The 16,316-nt window shown below is 43.8% G+C and overlaps 1 protein-coding gene across 3 annotated transcripts in view; it reads left to right on the top strand.

Annotated features, from left to right (window-relative positions):
* Positions 1 to 12,769: 12,769 nt before the first annotated feature.
* SYNE2 (spectrin repeat containing nuclear envelope protein 2) overlaps positions 12,770 to 16,316 on the top strand; it is a 553,640-nt gene continuing 550,093 nt past the window's right edge. For all 3 annotated transcript variants that reach the window (XM_073570820.1, XM_073570828.1, XM_073570812.1), the window contains exon 1: positions 12,770 to 12,954. The gene's annotated coding sequence lies outside the window, so the exon portion shown is untranslated. The remainder of the gene's footprint in view (positions 12,955 to 16,316) is intronic.

The raw sequence follows: 16,316 nt of genomic DNA, 5'->3' as shown, positions 1-16,316 counted from the left end.
ACCGAGAGGAAAACTGCTTCGGACTCAGAGGTGAACATTGACCCAGTTGGTGAAGGTGACGAAGTGGCTGGCACCATCATCCAGCAGCCAACCACCACCACCAGCAGCGCCATTGACACAACAGGAGGCCAATCCAGAGGACGAGGACCGTGGCCACAGTAGCAGTCCAACATTGCCACTGGAAACATCACCCCAGGCTGCTGCAAACCCATGCCGTGGCCGGCGCAGGAGGGAGCTTTTCACTACAGGCAACAGGAGACGAGTGAATACTGGGGTGTGGACTATCTTTCATGGACTGTGAATGACGATGGGGAGGAAGCTTATGCACGCAGTCTGGCACGCTATCTACGTCCAATTCCACATGAGGTGAGGCTGCGGGCCAGAGGGAAGATCCACATTCTGATCAATGCTTGCACCCCCCCCAAATAATCCCAACCAAGTATTTGTATTCCTAGAAAGGTGGCAAATGTCAAGCAGAAACCAACTTCAAATGCCTGGAATACAAGATGAGCAGGCACTATCAGTTGCTGAGCCACCTTCCCCATGTATGCCAACACCTCAGGCACAGCACGCCTAAACCTAACATGGCCCATCACATGAACAATATTCTGATACTGCTGCATCTGCCCAATATGGCCACTTGAGCAGACCCACTGTTGGAGGCTGGTTCCAACATTGGTATGCTCGACATGGCCATATTGGGGGGTATGAACAAATGGGGCATGCCACTACCCAGGATTATCACCATCCATACCCAACTTCCCAGTACTATGCTCCCCAACAGGATCCTTCCTTGGTTCGTAATCCTGGGTTATCATCAGCCATGTTGCAGGGTCAAAGTCAGGTTGGCCCACAAAGTAGCCAAACCTCGCATGCTGGCCACCTGCCATCACCACCCCCAAGCTACCATAACTTGTAAGGCAAAGTGGCATTGTCACTTTTTTTTTAACTTTTATATAGTCCCAGTTTTATTGGCTCCATATGCTACAAATATGGTTTATTTGTTATCCAAAATGTGTTTTGATTGGAACAAGTTAAATCAATATGAGTGTTTTTTGGTGTTATGACTATATTGATGATGTGTTTTTTTTCAAATTTTGATCATTATTAGCCAAATTCAACACACACTTCAAACATTAACATAAGTTTATTTATGCCATACAAAATTTACTAAATCACAACATTGAGACTTAATAGTCTTGCCAAGGAGTATATCCCTCTGGTGAAAGAAAATAATTAGCAAACACATCCCGCACTTTAAGGCCAGAGGGCTGACAATGTGGATGAAGTATATGTGTAGTAGCCATGCCATTATTTCCCTCCGCCACTTCATCATCATCATTTGATGTACAGTAGTGAGGGAGCGCCAGGGTCGTAGTCGTGGCTGAGAATATCGGGTCTTGCGTGCCCTGGTCTCCCTGCACATACAAAGAACGTCCTTTAGTCAGTGTACTTGCCTCTCTGCTCTCTACATCTTCAGGATCTCCTCTGAGTTGCTTAGGGCATTCTCCATACGTTTGCGCACAAACAGACACAGTCCAATTGTAACTCAAAACAGCACATCCTTATTAGATACAACATCAGCATAGGGTTCAATACAGTCCACATTCTCCACTTTCCCTGCACTTCTTCCTACGGCCTTCAGTATGTGAACATGTCATAACATCTCTTGTGGTACCGCAGCGTCCTCCCTGTTCAGACGCACTACGCTCAGGAATTCCCTTGTCCGTTTCACCCCGGACCTGAGGGCATCAGCCCATGCAGTGAGCTGCCACATTATAGAGCCACCTGCATCCCCATACTGTTAAGACCTCTGCTGCAGCCTCTGTTCAACCACTGCAGTCACACTGCTGCTAAGGCTGTACTTATGGCCCAATGGGCCCTGGATGGCTGGGTTCCTAACTTTGAATGTTACGGAGCTACTGAGTAGCTCTGGCTCTAAAGCCCACCCAAGCTGTCCGTGCTCTCTAGCCCCTCTGAATCTAACCAGGAAACTGTACCTGCCTTACCCCCAGTTAACTCCTCCTACAGATAACTATATACACTATTTATTATACTAAGGTGTCATGTACCCCATCTAGTGGACCGATTAAGGTACTATGCTTTCCCTATTTAACACAATTTGTACATTATACAACATATAATCCTACACACTTATTAACAACAGATAAATATATATATATATATAATATATATATATATATATATATATATATATACACACTCACTGGCCACTTTATTAGGTACACCTGTCCAACTGTGTGTTAAGACTTAATTTCTAATCTGCCAATCACATGGCGGCAACTCAGTGCATTTAGGCATGTAGACATGGTCAAGACAATCTCCTGCAGTTCAAACCGAGCATCAGTATGGGGAAGAAAGGTGATTTGAGTGCCTTTGAACGTGGCATGATTGTTGGTGCCAGAAGGGCTGGTCTGAGTATTTCAGAAACTGCTGATCTACTGGGATTTTCACGCACAACCATCTCTAGGGTTTACAGAGAATGGTCCGAAAAAGAAAAAAAATCCAGTGAGCGGCAGTTCTGTGGCCGGAAATGCCTTGTTGATGCCAGAGGTCAGAGGAGAATGGGCAGACTGGTTCGAGCTGATAGAAAGGCAACAGTGACTCAAATTGCCACCCGTTACAACCAAGGTAGGCAGAAGAGCATCTCTGAACGCACAGTGCGTCGAACTTTGAGGCAGATGGGCTACAGCAGCAGAAGACCACACCGGGTACCACTCCTCTCAGCTAAGAACAGGAAACTGAGGCTACAATTTGCACAAGCTCATCGAAATTGGACAGTAGAAGATTGGAAAAACGTTGCCTGGTCTGATGAGTCTCGATTTCTGCTGCGACATTCGGATGGTAGGGTCAGAATTTGGCGTAAACAACATGAAAGCATGGATCCATCCTGCCTTGTATCAACGGTTCAGGCTGGTGGTGGTGGTGTCATGGTGTGGGGAATTTTTTCTTGGCACTCTTTGGGCCCCTTGGTACCAATTGAGCATCGTTGCAACGCCACAGCCTACCTGAGTATTGTTGCTGACCATGTCCATCCCTTTATGACCACAATGTACCCAACATCTGATGGCTACTTTCAGCAGGATAATGCGCCATGTCATAAAGCTCGAATCATCTCAGATTGGTTTCTTGAACATGACAATGAGTTCACTGTACTCAAATGGCCTCCTCAGTCACCAGATCTCAATCCAATAGAGCATCTTTGGGATGTGGTGGAACGGGAGATTCGCATCAGGGATGTGCAGCCGACAAATCTGCGCCAACTGTGTGATGCCATCATGTCAATATGGTCCAAAATCTCTGAGGAATGCTTCCAGCACCTTGTTGAATCTCTGCCACGAAGAATTGAGGCAGTTCTGAAGGCAAAAGGGGGTCCAACCCGTTACTAGCATGGTGTACCTAATAAAGTGGCCAGTGAGTGTATATATATAATACAAGGCAATAACTACATCAAGGAAGGGAGTGGAGTATTACACGGTCCCGGTGCACCCCTTACACAGTCATGGATTCTGGTGAAGTTATGAAGTATCACACAGGCTTTTATAACCTCATTCACATTTCCTTCACTAAGTTGAATGGCGGACTGCAGAACCCGCCATTTGGCACTGAGAATGCCAAAGGCACACTCCACCAGTCGTCGTGAGCGTGATAGGCGGAAATTAAAGACTCTGCACCGGTGGTCCAGGGCTCTACATAGATAGGCGCTCATGACGTTGCGGGTTAATTGAAAGGCCACATCAACAACAATCACATAAGGTACCACATCCATTGTAGACCCTGAAAGCTGACGTGGGGGTGGGAAGTCTCACTCATCATTGCGCAGCCGCCGACCCATTATGGAAGAATTGAAGACTCTGGAGTTTCCAGTTCTTCCATAAGCCCCAAAATCTACAATTATAAACTTGTACATGCTGTCGACCAGGGCCAACATCACTACAGAAAAAAACTGTTTATAATTATAATATTGAAACCCTGAGTTTGGCGGCTTACGCACACGGATGTGTTTCCCATCCAGGGATCCAATGCAGTTTGGAAACTGGCATGTGTCCTCAAAGCCACGGGCTATCCGCAGCCAGTCTAGTTTTTTGGCTCAGACATTACTGATTGATGCAGTTGGGACCATGTTTCAGAGCACGTAGAACGGACAATGCCTGAGATGGTGAATTTCCCAATTAAAAATTCAAGATGAAGAGCCGCATAGCAGAGCCCAGTGGATAGGAATCTATGAGTAAAGAGGAAAAAAAAGATTAACATATGCAGGCCTCAAAAAAACAGTTTAGGACTTCCTAAAAGTTACGGGCAGTGTAAACTAAGCTCTATCTAACCAAAATACCACATAATTCAATGTCTTTGGAACAAATACAAACAGCATGGAATGTCAAAGGCAAAAAGTGACCAAAATAATGTTAACCAAAAAAGGAAACAAAGCACTACAACCAAAGGCATGGATCATTGTATTTCCCTAAAAAGTAAGTAAAAAACATAATCAACATTGTTGAGTAATACATACCGTAAAGTAAGTAAAAGGCACTCCTGTGCGGAAATACACTTGCACATCTTGGTGTCCTTCAAGGTGATCCCAGGGCGCACAGCCTCCATTAGAATGTCAAATATGGGCACGCTCATCCTACAGTACTGGTAGAACATGTCAGGATGGCTGCATAGAGAAGAATACAGACGGTGAAAATGCCCTTTAGTCAGCCATCGCCTAATAAGCGGATGTACCCACATTCTCCTCCGTCTCCTCGGATCCACAATCACTGGGTAAGGCTCCCCAAAACGTTGGGACAAAATGCAGTGGAAAAGAACCCGCTCAGTAGTGTTGAAAGTAAGCCTGTCTGACAAGTTTGACACAATGCAGAAATACCACAACACAAGCACGGACTCTAATGCAAAAATTGGAGGGTGGAACCTGTTGTTGAGCCAATAAATAGGGTTGATAATTAGGAATTTAAATTATTTCAGGCCATGGATCCGTTATATGTCCATTTTGCAAGGCTGCGATAAAATCACGGCATATGCATGACATACGGATGCCATACGGATGTCACACGGATACATAGATACAAGGAAATCGCATCATCGCATTGAAAATGGATTACATACGGATCACCATACGGAGAACATTGGTGCGATTCTTGGCCGAGAGAATCGGACTGATTTTTAATCACGCAAGTGTGACTCTGGCCTAAACATGGTTCTTACTCTTTATTCTAAATCCTACACTTTCCTTAGAATCTGGTCTTTTCTATCATCTGTTCCCACACACTCAGCAATACTTTGTATCTGGACATATACGATGACCTGTTCATGCATCTTTACATAATTACCATTATTTATTATAGAGATGGCTGGATCATAGAATACACGTACATTTTACTTTTTGTGGCTCCCCTCTTTCATCATAGATTGTAAGCTCTTGTGAGCAAGACCCTCCACTCCTCATGTGTGCGACTCTTTAATGTCTGCTATTATTTGTATCTGAATTGTAAAGTGCTATAGAAATAAAATTATTATTACGTACAGTGGCATATAAAAGTTAGGGCACCCGTGCTCAAAATTACTGCTATTGTGCACAGTTAAACAAGTTGAAGATGAAATGATCTCTAAAAGGCCTAAAATAAAACATGACACATTTCCTTTGTATTTTAGGGAAAAAATATATATTGTCATTTTTTTTCATTTTAAAAATTACAAAAAGGAAAATTGGCTGAAGTAAAGTTTGTGCACCCTTGGAGATTTGGGTGCTCCGATAACGATGACCAAGGTTTCAGTCCTTAATTAGTCTGTTAGGGTTATGGCTTCACCATCATCGTTTGGAAAGGCCAGGTGATGCAAATTTTACAGCTTTCTAAAATCCCAAGCTCCTCTAACCTTTTGCTAAAAGCAGCAGCCATGGGTTCATCTAAGCAGTTGCCTAGTATTCTGAAAATGAAAATGATGGAGGCCCACAAAGCAGGAGAAAGCTATAAGAAGATGACAAAGCGTTTTCAAGTTGTCCTTTCCTCAGTTAGAAATGCAATTAAGAAATGGCAGTTAACAGGAACAATGGAGATCAAGATAAGGTCTGGAAGACCAAACAAAATTTCAGTCAGAGCTGCTCATAGGATTGCTAGAGAGGCAAATCAGAATCCCTGCTTGACCTATTACTAAGATTTAGCAACACTGGAATTGTGATACTTTGCTCTACTGTTCAGAGACACCTGCACAAATATTGACTTCATGGAAGAGTCATCAGAAGAAAATGTCTCTTGCGTCCTCACCATAAAAAAGAACATCTAAACAAGCCTAATGCATTTGGAAATATGGAGCGATGAGGATAAAATAGAACTCTTTGGCCAGGCCCACAATGATCAAAGGTATGTGTGAAGAAAAAGGGTACAGAATTTCAGGAAAAGAACCAACCATTAAGCATGGGGGTGGATCAATCATGTTTTGGGGTGTGCTGCAGCCAATGGCATGGGGAACATTTCACGGGTAGAGGGAACAATGGATTCAATGAAATTCCAACAAATTCTTGATGCAAACATAACACCATCAGTAAAGAAAAAGCTGAAGTTGAAAAGAGGAGCTTACACTCTACAATAGAGAGAGAGACAGGACCCTGCTAACCATAAGAGCTTACACTCTACAAAAGAGAGAGAGGACCCAGCAGATCATAAGAGCTTACATTCTACAAGAGAGAGAGAGAACCTGCTGATCATAAGAGCTTACACTCTGCAAGAGAGAGAGAACCTGCTGATCATAAGAGCGTACACTCTACAGGAGAGAGAAGACCTCACTGACCATAAGATGTCTCCCCTTCCTTTTGTCATGTGCAGTATGGGCTGCCCACACTGGAACAGAAGTATAACCTTACTCTGTGCAGACGCGCTCCATGCATGCTCTGGGCTCCGTTGTGCTGCGGGCTGGACGTGTTGCCGTAGTGAAGGGGAGTGATGACGTGTGTCCTCCTTCCCATCATTCACGGTGTGTGCCTGCTTGCCCTGCCATGGGGAGGGGCATCACGTTGGACTGCTCGCCGATTCGCTAAGGGGCCCACACTATCACAGAGGTATAACTACTGATGTGTGTCTCCTTCCCATTATTCGTGCTGCACCGGCTCGCTCCGTCGCAGGGAGGGACATCACGCTGGAATGCGTGCTGATTCGCTAAGGGGCCCACACTGGCACAGAGGTATAACTCTGCTGATGTGTGTCCTCCTTCCCATTATTCGTGCCACACCGGCTCGCTCTGTCGCAGGGAGGGACTCCACGCTGGACTGCGTTCTGATTCGCTAAGGGGCCCACACCCCTCCACATAAATATTTCAGGTCCTATTAATTAGAGAACGCCTCCTGACAAAGCCGTGAGCGGTGAAACGCACTTCGAGGCTCCAGCGTGTCACACTCCTACACTACGCACGTGGCTGGCATCATGTCCCAATGTAATGCTGCTCCTCATTTTTTCCTTATTTAAACATCTTATGTTCGGTATTATTATGCCTCGGTTGCTAGCATGTGGTCATTTACCTTGTAGCCTATATTTTAATGATATTATATGGCATATGATTCTTTTATGCTCCGTATTGGGGCATGTGCAGGCTAGCCATTGGTAGTTGGTGTTATTATCCCTTGTTTATATATTCCTTGTGGACATTTACGTTTCATGTGCTGAAAATGAATTGAGGCTTGCAAGAGATGTCAAAAGCAATAATAAAGGATTTTGGGGATATGTCAAAAGTAAAAGAAAAGTCAAAGATGCTATAGGATTTTTACAGGATGAAAATGATGAAATGGTAAGACAGGATGTTGAGAAGGCTGAACTTTTAAATTCCTATTTTGCATCTGTTTTCTCTCAGAAAGGAAATGTAACATCAACTGTTATTCACTGTCCTATTAAGGGAATAGAAGAATCCAGGATATCTATAAACAGAAAGATAGTGAGGAAACACTTAGCTAACCTAAATGTATTCAAGTCTCCAGGTCCAGATGAATTACACCCCAGAGTACTGAAGGAGATAGCAGAAGAAATTTTTGAACCCCTCTCCATAATCTTTGAAAATTCTTGGAGAACAGGAGAAGTGCCAGAAGACTGGAGAAGAGCAAATGTTGTTCCTATCTTCAAAAAGGGGAAGAAGGTGGACCCAGGCAACTATAGGCCGGTGAGTCTGACTTCTATACCAGGAAAGATCTTTGAACAAATTATTAAACAACATGTATGTCAATACCTGGATAAGAATGAAGTGATTAAACAGAGTCAGCATGGGTTTGTAACTAATAAGTCATGTCAGACTAATTTAATTTCCTTCTATGATGGTATTACTGATTGGGTGGATCAAGGAAATGCTGTAGATATAGTATATCTTGACTTCAGCAAAGCATTTGACAAAGTCTCTCATACAATCCTTATTTAAAAAATGACTAAGTATGGAATGGACAAGGCAACTGTTAGGTGGATTCATAACTGGCTTAGTGATCGGACCCAAAGAGTGGTCGTAAATGGCTGCACATCCAGTTGGAAGAATGTCTCAAGTGGGGTACCACAGGGCTCTGTCCTGGGCCCTGTATTGTTCAACATCTTTATCAACGATTTAGATGAAGGAATTGAGGGTAAACTGATTAAATTTGCTGATGACACAAAGCTAGGAGGGATAGCTAATACTAGAGAAGAGAGAGAGAGTATTCAAAAAGATTTAAATAAACTGGAGAAGTGGGCAGCAACTAACAGAATGGTTTTTAACAGGGAGAAATGCAAAGTACTACATCTGGGCAATAAAAATGAAAAAAGCATATATAGAATGGGAGGAATAGGGCTAAGTGACAGCACATGTGAAAAAGACTTGGGTATACTAATAGATCACAGACTGAATATGAGTCAACAGTGTGATGCAGCAGCAAAAAAGGCAAATGCAATTCTAGGATGTATTAACAGAAGCATACAGTCAAGATCACGTGAAGTAATTATTTCCCTCTACTCCTCTTTGGTCAGACCTCATCTGGAATATTGTGTCCAATTTTGGGCACCACATTTTAAAAAAGACATCAACAAACTGGAGCAAGTTCAGAAAAGAGCGACCAGAATGGTGACCGGTCTGCAAACCCTGTCTTATGAGGAAAGGTTGCAGGATTTGGGAATGTTTAGTTTGCAAAAGAGAAGACTGAGAGGAGACTTAATAGCTGTCTACAAATATCTAAAGGGCTGTCACATTGTAGAAGGATCAACTTTATTCTCATTTGCACAAGGAAAGACTAGAAGCAATGGGATGAAGCTGAATGGGAGGAGACACAGATTAGATATTAGAAAAAACTTTTTGACAGTTAGAGTGATCAATGAGTGGAACAGGCTGCCACGAGAAGTGGTGAGTTCTCCTTCAATGGAAGTCTTCAAACAGAGGCTGGACAGACATCTAACTGGGATGATTTAGCGAATCCTGCTTTGAGCAGGGGGTTGGACCAGATGGCCCAGGAGGTCCCTTCCAACTCTACGATTCTATGATTCTATGATTCTATGATTCTATGTATATGGCCCTGTGCAGGTGTGTGTAGTGAGACACCTGTTTCTCTTCCCGATGCTTTATTATTTTCATCTATATATTCTTGTTAGCACCAGTTGTTTTAGCTGCTATTTTGTAACCTACCTTAACTGCTTTTTTGTCCTTTTGCTATTTTTGTGCAATAAAATTTATATTGATTTGTATTAATCCCCTTGTTTTATTGGATCTTGGATTAAATATCTTTACGCTTACATCTACTGTATATTAAATAGATCTTTTAGGCATATTTAAACATTCATAGATCCGCATTTTTTTTGGCTTGGTTGTTTAGGCTTTGGGGGATGTCCCATTTGGCCATGTGGACAATTTTATAAGTTTACATTCACTGACCATAAGAGCTTGCACTCTACAAGAGAGAGAGAGGGCCTCGCTGATCATAAGAGCTTACACTCTACAGGAGAGAGAGGACCCTGCTGGCCATAAGAGCTTACACTCTACTGGAGAGAGAGAACCCTGATGACCACAAGAGCTTACACTACAAGAGAGAGAGAGGACCTCGGTGACCATGAGCTTACACTCTACAGGAGACAGAGGATCCCGCTGACCATAAGAACTTACACTCTACAAGAGAGGGAGAGGACCTCGCTGATCATAAGAGCTTACACTCTACAGGAGAGAGAGGACCCTGCTGACCATAAGAGCTTACACTCTACAGGAGAGAGAGAGAGAGGACCCTGCTGACCATAAGAGCTCACACTCTCCAGGAGAGAGAAGACCTCACTGACCAAAAGAGTTTACACTCTACAAGATATAGAGAGGACCTCGCTAATCATAAGAGCTTACACTCTACAGGAGAGAAAGGACCCTGCTGACCATAAGAGATTGGACTCTACAGGAGAGACCACACTGATCATAAGAGCTTACACTCTACAGGAGAGAGAATACATCACTGACCATAAGAGTTTACACTCTACAAGAGAGAGAGACACATCACTGACCATAAGAGCTTACACGCTGCAGGAGAGAGAGAGAGAGAGAGAGAGAGAGAGAGGACCCTGCTGACCATAAGAGATTACACTCTACAGGAGAGACCAAGCTGACCATAAGAGCTTATACTCTACATGAGAGAAAGAGAGGACCCTGCTGACCATAAGAGGTTATTACACTCTATAGGAGAGAGTGGACCACACTGACCATAAGAGCTTACACTCTGCAGGAGAGAGAGATTACTCTGCTGGCCATAAGAGTTTGGACTCTACAGGAGAGATCCTGCTGACCATAAGAGCTTACACTCTGCAGTAGAGAGAGAGGACCCCACTGACCATAAGAGCTTACACTCTACAGAGGACCCTGCTGATCATAAGAGCTTACACTCTACAGGAGAGATCCTGCTGACCATAAGAGCTTACACTCTGCAGGAGAGAGAATACATCACTGACCATAAGAGTTTACACTCTACAAGAGAGAGAGACACATCACTGACCATAAGAGCTTACACGCTGCAGGAGAGAGAGAGAGAGAGAGAGAGAGAGAGAGAGGACCCTGCTGACCATAAGAGATTACACTCTACAGGAGAGACCAAGCTGACCATAAGAGCTTATACTCTACATGAGAGAAAGAGAGGACCCTGCTGACCATAAGAGGTTATTACACTCTATAGGAGAGAGTGGACCACACTGACCATAAGAGCTTACACTCTGCAGGAGAGAGAGATTACTCTGCTGACCATAAGAGATTGGACTCTACAGGAGAGATCCTGCTGACCATAAGAGGTTATTACACTCTATAGGAGAGAGAGAGGACCCCACTGACCATAAGAGCTTACACTCTACAGGAAATATTTAGATTTACCCAATGACTCTGGTGATAGAAAACAACTCTGCCATACAAACTGTTCTCCACTGGGAACTGCTGATCTGTGATAACCCCAGTACTGACCAGTGACCACCACTGTACAAGATGTCATAGTTGCAGTTATGGAGAGACAGGTGCATGAATGGAAATAGCCATTCGCCTGCTTTCTCATTCAGCAGTGTGGGAAACGGTGGCATGTTCTTTTCTTTTGCTAACCGAATCTAAAATTTCAGGAAATTTGGCTTGATTTCAATCCTTTGCTGATTGATCAAGTCATCCCTACACAAAAATCTTTCTCATTAAAGGGAACCTGTCACCTCCTTTTTCAGCTATAAGCTGCAGCTACTGCCTTTCGGGGCTTATCTACAGCATTCTGTAATGCTGTAGATAAGCCCCCGATCTAACCTGAAAGATAAGAAAAATAAGTTTTATTATACTCACTGGGGGGCGGTCCAGTCTGATTGGTGTAGCAGGTCCCTGTCCGGCGCCTCCCATCTTCATACGATGCCGTCCTCTTCTTTCCTTCCTGTTGTGGCTCCTGCGCAGGCGCACTGCTTGGCCCTGTTGAGGGCAGAGCAGAGTCCTGCAGAGCGCAGGTGCAGAGAAAGGTCAGAGAGGCCCAGCACCTGTGCACTGCAGGTTCCCTTTATCACTGTACCGCACTGATGATTCTTGTATTTTTCCAGTGAACGTTCAAGAATTGCAGGAAGCCTGAGATCTATTAAGTAGAGCTGGTACTATATCTCCATTTACCATGTAAACTCCACAAGAAGACATTTTATTGCTTCTCTCTTTTTTCACTGGTGCAAAATAATAATAAAAAAAAGTAGTACCGAAAAATAGAAAGTAGTATCTTCTTTTCCTTCCATTTAAAACTTTGTACCCCTAAAAGAATTTTGCACCTGCCCTGTGCACTAACATTACCCCCTCCTCTCCCCGACAATGTAACAATGCAGAATTGTGAGACTGCATGACAGCTTCCTATTTCCATTAGTTTTGTGTACATTGTTGCAAACTCTTATGTATCAGTTACTCAGTGAAACTTTGCTGGAAGGATAAAAGTAACATAAATAAATAAATAAACGTAGTTGCCAACTGCTGTGAGGATGTGTGCCATGTTTGTGATTTATGACACTAATATTTGTATTATCTGCACACTCTGAGCCCTGCCCCTAGGGGGAGCCATGGCACCACAGATGTCAGCCAGCAGCATTGCCTGCATGCAGACAGTGTGGGTGGGAATGCAGGAGGGGCTCACATGGCTGGGAGGGAATATAGTGGACGGGCATGGGAATGAAAACATCCAGGGGAGGGCTGCAAATAAACAGGGAGTGGAAATATTAGGAAGGGTGGGGGAAGGAAAAAAACAGTAAGGAAGATACAGTGTCAGGGAGGAGAATATTAGGAAGGGAGAGACATTAGGGAGGGGACCTGGCCAGGAAGGGAGGGAGCAGAGGAGCTGGACAGGAGCAGCGAGGAACAAGACACATTTGGGAGGGAACTGTAAAATATTTAGCAGAGAACATTGCGAAGAAGCAAATACTGAGAGTCTAACTGAAGGAGTGACGCCCCCCAGAGTTTGGACTGGGCATCTGCACACAGAATGTAAGTACTCCCTACTTGTTACATTGGAATGGTGGGACTTTGTAGATCTTGTGTGTGGGCTCAGCTGGCCTCAGTGATTGATGGTAGCTGCCAGTGGGATTGAAGTCGGTTGCTCAGATTATTTGTATAATATTTGACAGCAGAGAGCCACCTATGGAAATGCAAGGGGAGCTATTGCCCAAGACCCAGATTATTGGGGAGCAGGTGCAAGGACAGTACACACCTCTGTCTGCAGAATACAGGTGCAGCTCACAGGACCCTTCTACTTTTACCTCAGTTGTCTTTTCCGTAGTTGGCTTTATGGAGTTCTTGTTTTTGGAATACGCTCTATTACCTTTTTGAATAAGTGTAAAACCACTAAATGTAGAGTTCCACTTTAAGACGAATGGGGAGATGATAATGTATTGCTAGGGAGGCATGGCAGAGACTGAAAAGTCCATAGCTGCTGCTGCAGAAGCTCTTTTGTAGTAATAAGCATGCTGTCATGGATATTATTATTATTATGCATTTATATAGCGCCATTTATTCCATGGCGCTTTACATGTGAAAAGGGGAAATAAAGACAAGTATAATAAACATGTGGAAGACAAGGGACACACAAGTACATAAGGAGAGGGGACCCTGCCCGTAAGGGCTCACAGTCTACAGGGATGGGTGAGGATACACTAGGAGAGGATATATCATTTCTTGCAGGGGATTGGACTTTGCTTTTAATAAATTATTTACATCAGAAGTGGTGAAGCTGTCAGTCTGCTCCTGTCTGTGTCTATGACACCGGGAAACACCCAACGTCTGAGGAGTCCCAGCTTGAGTACATACAAAGTTTTGCATAAACTTTTTCTTATACTTTTGTTCTGGTTGGAGAGGGGGGGGATCTTATATGGGGAGAAAAGAGACTTCTTATCCATTCTATTATCAGAGGAGATTCTCCAGTCTTCTTCATATAAAGGTGCAGCCCTTCAGACGTGCACCAGGCAGACATGATTCCTGGTCTGTCACATGTATGGACTGGGCTAATAAATGTCTCCAGGCTTGATGAGTAAAGTCACACAAGGGGTGTCCATGTGGTTATACCTCTGTACCAGAACTGAGTTTGTCAATGAATATGAGTTGCGTTTTAGCACAAGCCATGCATTATTAGGGCTAATGCAGACATCCATGCAAATCAGTCCGATCTCAGATCACATTGCATGGACTGGCCGCGTGTATCCCGACCGAAACGTGACAGCATTATAGAAATATAAGTGCTGAGGTCAAAAGAGCCACAGCATTTCCATGCGTTGCCTTCTGAGATCGGACAGCTACATGAGCCCTTAGGGTATGATCACATGTAGCGTATTTGGTGCGGAATTTGGTTTACAGAACCGGAAATATGAATGAGATTTCTGAAATCTCATGTACGTGCTTTTTTCTGGGACATACTAAACTGCATATTGGGATGGTGGGATGATTAGCTGCAATGCTGGACTATGTCCCTTTTTTCTTTCCTTGTGAATTTTAACCATCAGTGCGTTTTGTCAAATATACCCAAACGCCGATCAGAACCACCAAGCTCACTGTCTGCAGCGCTGTTGATATGACGTCAGCACTGGCCTGCAATAAGGCTAGAAGGTATTTGTATCATCCTTCTTCTGGACTAGCTAAGTTGTGACTGTTCCAGTGATCCTGGTATCTTAATGGTTTGGATTAGTCCCATTTCCCTTGTCTAATGCCGAATTCCTGCTTAACAGGAGGATGTGATATTGAGACCTTCTATCACCAGGCATGGGACAGTGAAAGCCTCTGTGTGGAGTTCCTCTTTCCTTATGGAGATAAGGTATATTGACTTAGTTAAATAAATACAGTGAGTTAATAGTAAAAAAAAAAGCCAGGGCTGATAAGAGGTGACTCCTGGTGTTAGTGACAAGCTGCAGGGCTTATGTTCCATGGCAGTGGGGGTCAGCGGCTGCTATTGTGGGACAATGGGGCTTCCGTATGGGGGATTTTAGCCTTTACTTGCAGTATACAGGGTATATTGTGCCTGATATCTCTGCACAGTGGAGACCAAGCATTGTGTCCTTCCAGAGCTGATTGTGCAAGTGTATCGTGGTGCAGGGTGGTAGCCGCTGGCGAGGCTCTCATCTCTTACACCCCAGCACGTTACATGACGGAGGGGGTCCTGGCTAAGTGTGTGGACTTGTTCTATTGGGGCGCCGCGCTACACCATTGCCAACCGAAAGTTACTGATGATTTTTGTTGGCCATAACCAAATGTTCAGGACTTCAATGAGGGAGACCACCACTCCAAAATAAACTCTTTACTGAACGATAACTTTGTGGGTGTTATATACCACAGATAGCAGGTACAAAACTTTATGAATGTTTCCTTCACTATATGGTGCATCTTCACTGTCTCTGTTGCTTTCTCATTATTCGTATATTCTCCATCTACACTGGTTCACTTTTCTTCACCACAGCCCAGCTCAGTACCACAGTCCAGTTAGCAAGAGTCCGATTCTCAACCTGCGATTCCACCTCTTCTTTCCCTCAAAGGAACAATGTTGACAATATGTCCAGTACTTATCTTCTCTGCTATTGGAACTCCCGCCCAGTACACTCTTCGTCTCACGTTCACTGTCCCTTCGTGACCCATTACCTCTCTAAGTTATAAACTCTGAACCTCTTGCTAGACGTCCTCTCCCAAGATCCATCTCCAATTGACCACTCTGTCCTTCGGTTGGTTCTCCTTCTTACTATACTCCAGTTCACGCTAACCACCGTCTCGGTCTCCTCTCACTTCAGGATACCCTATCTGACGTCCTGACAGGAAACACTCTCTGTCCCTTAGCTTCTTCCACTTTGGGTTAGACCCAGTCATTAACTCTAACTCTCTCTACTGTCGGGCTGAACACAATAACAACACTATTAACTCATGTCACAGTTCACATCACACAATACAACAATATGCACTTTCTTCAACGGAGAATGTGGACAATGTGTCCATCTCCTTACTCAAGAAGATGACAATACATTTGGGTTCACCTTCATCAGCCTTTTCTGAATTCCTTTCTTACTAGTACTATATTTCTTTAAAGGGGTTATGACATTAAAGTTATTTATCAACTGTCCTGAAGCTAGGTCGTAAATGTGTGTGCAAATCCACACTGATTATGTCAGCAGCTGATCATAAGATGACCACTTTTTAAAGAACCTGACCAGTATTTATTAGAAATTCTAGAGCCTATTCTCTCAGTTGTGTAAGTACTTTTATACCAAAGTAATATAACTAATTTTTAGGCAGTTGATTATGTGTATTAGCTTTCTTCCAAAATGGCAATTCTAATGACATTTTGTATAACGTCAAGGGGGAAACTGGCTGGGTCC

This window comes from Dendrobates tinctorius, unplaced genomic scaffold (assembly GCF_039654945.1).
Source record: "Dendrobates tinctorius isolate UK_male_01 unplaced genomic scaffold, ASM3965494v1 ptg000006l, whole genome shotgun sequence".
Classification (NCBI taxonomy): domain Eukaryota; kingdom Metazoa; phylum Chordata; class Amphibia; order Anura; family Dendrobatidae; genus Dendrobates; species Dendrobates tinctorius.
The sequence above is the reverse complement of the archived record's forward strand: the minus strand, read 5'-3'. Positions and strand labels throughout refer to the sequence as shown.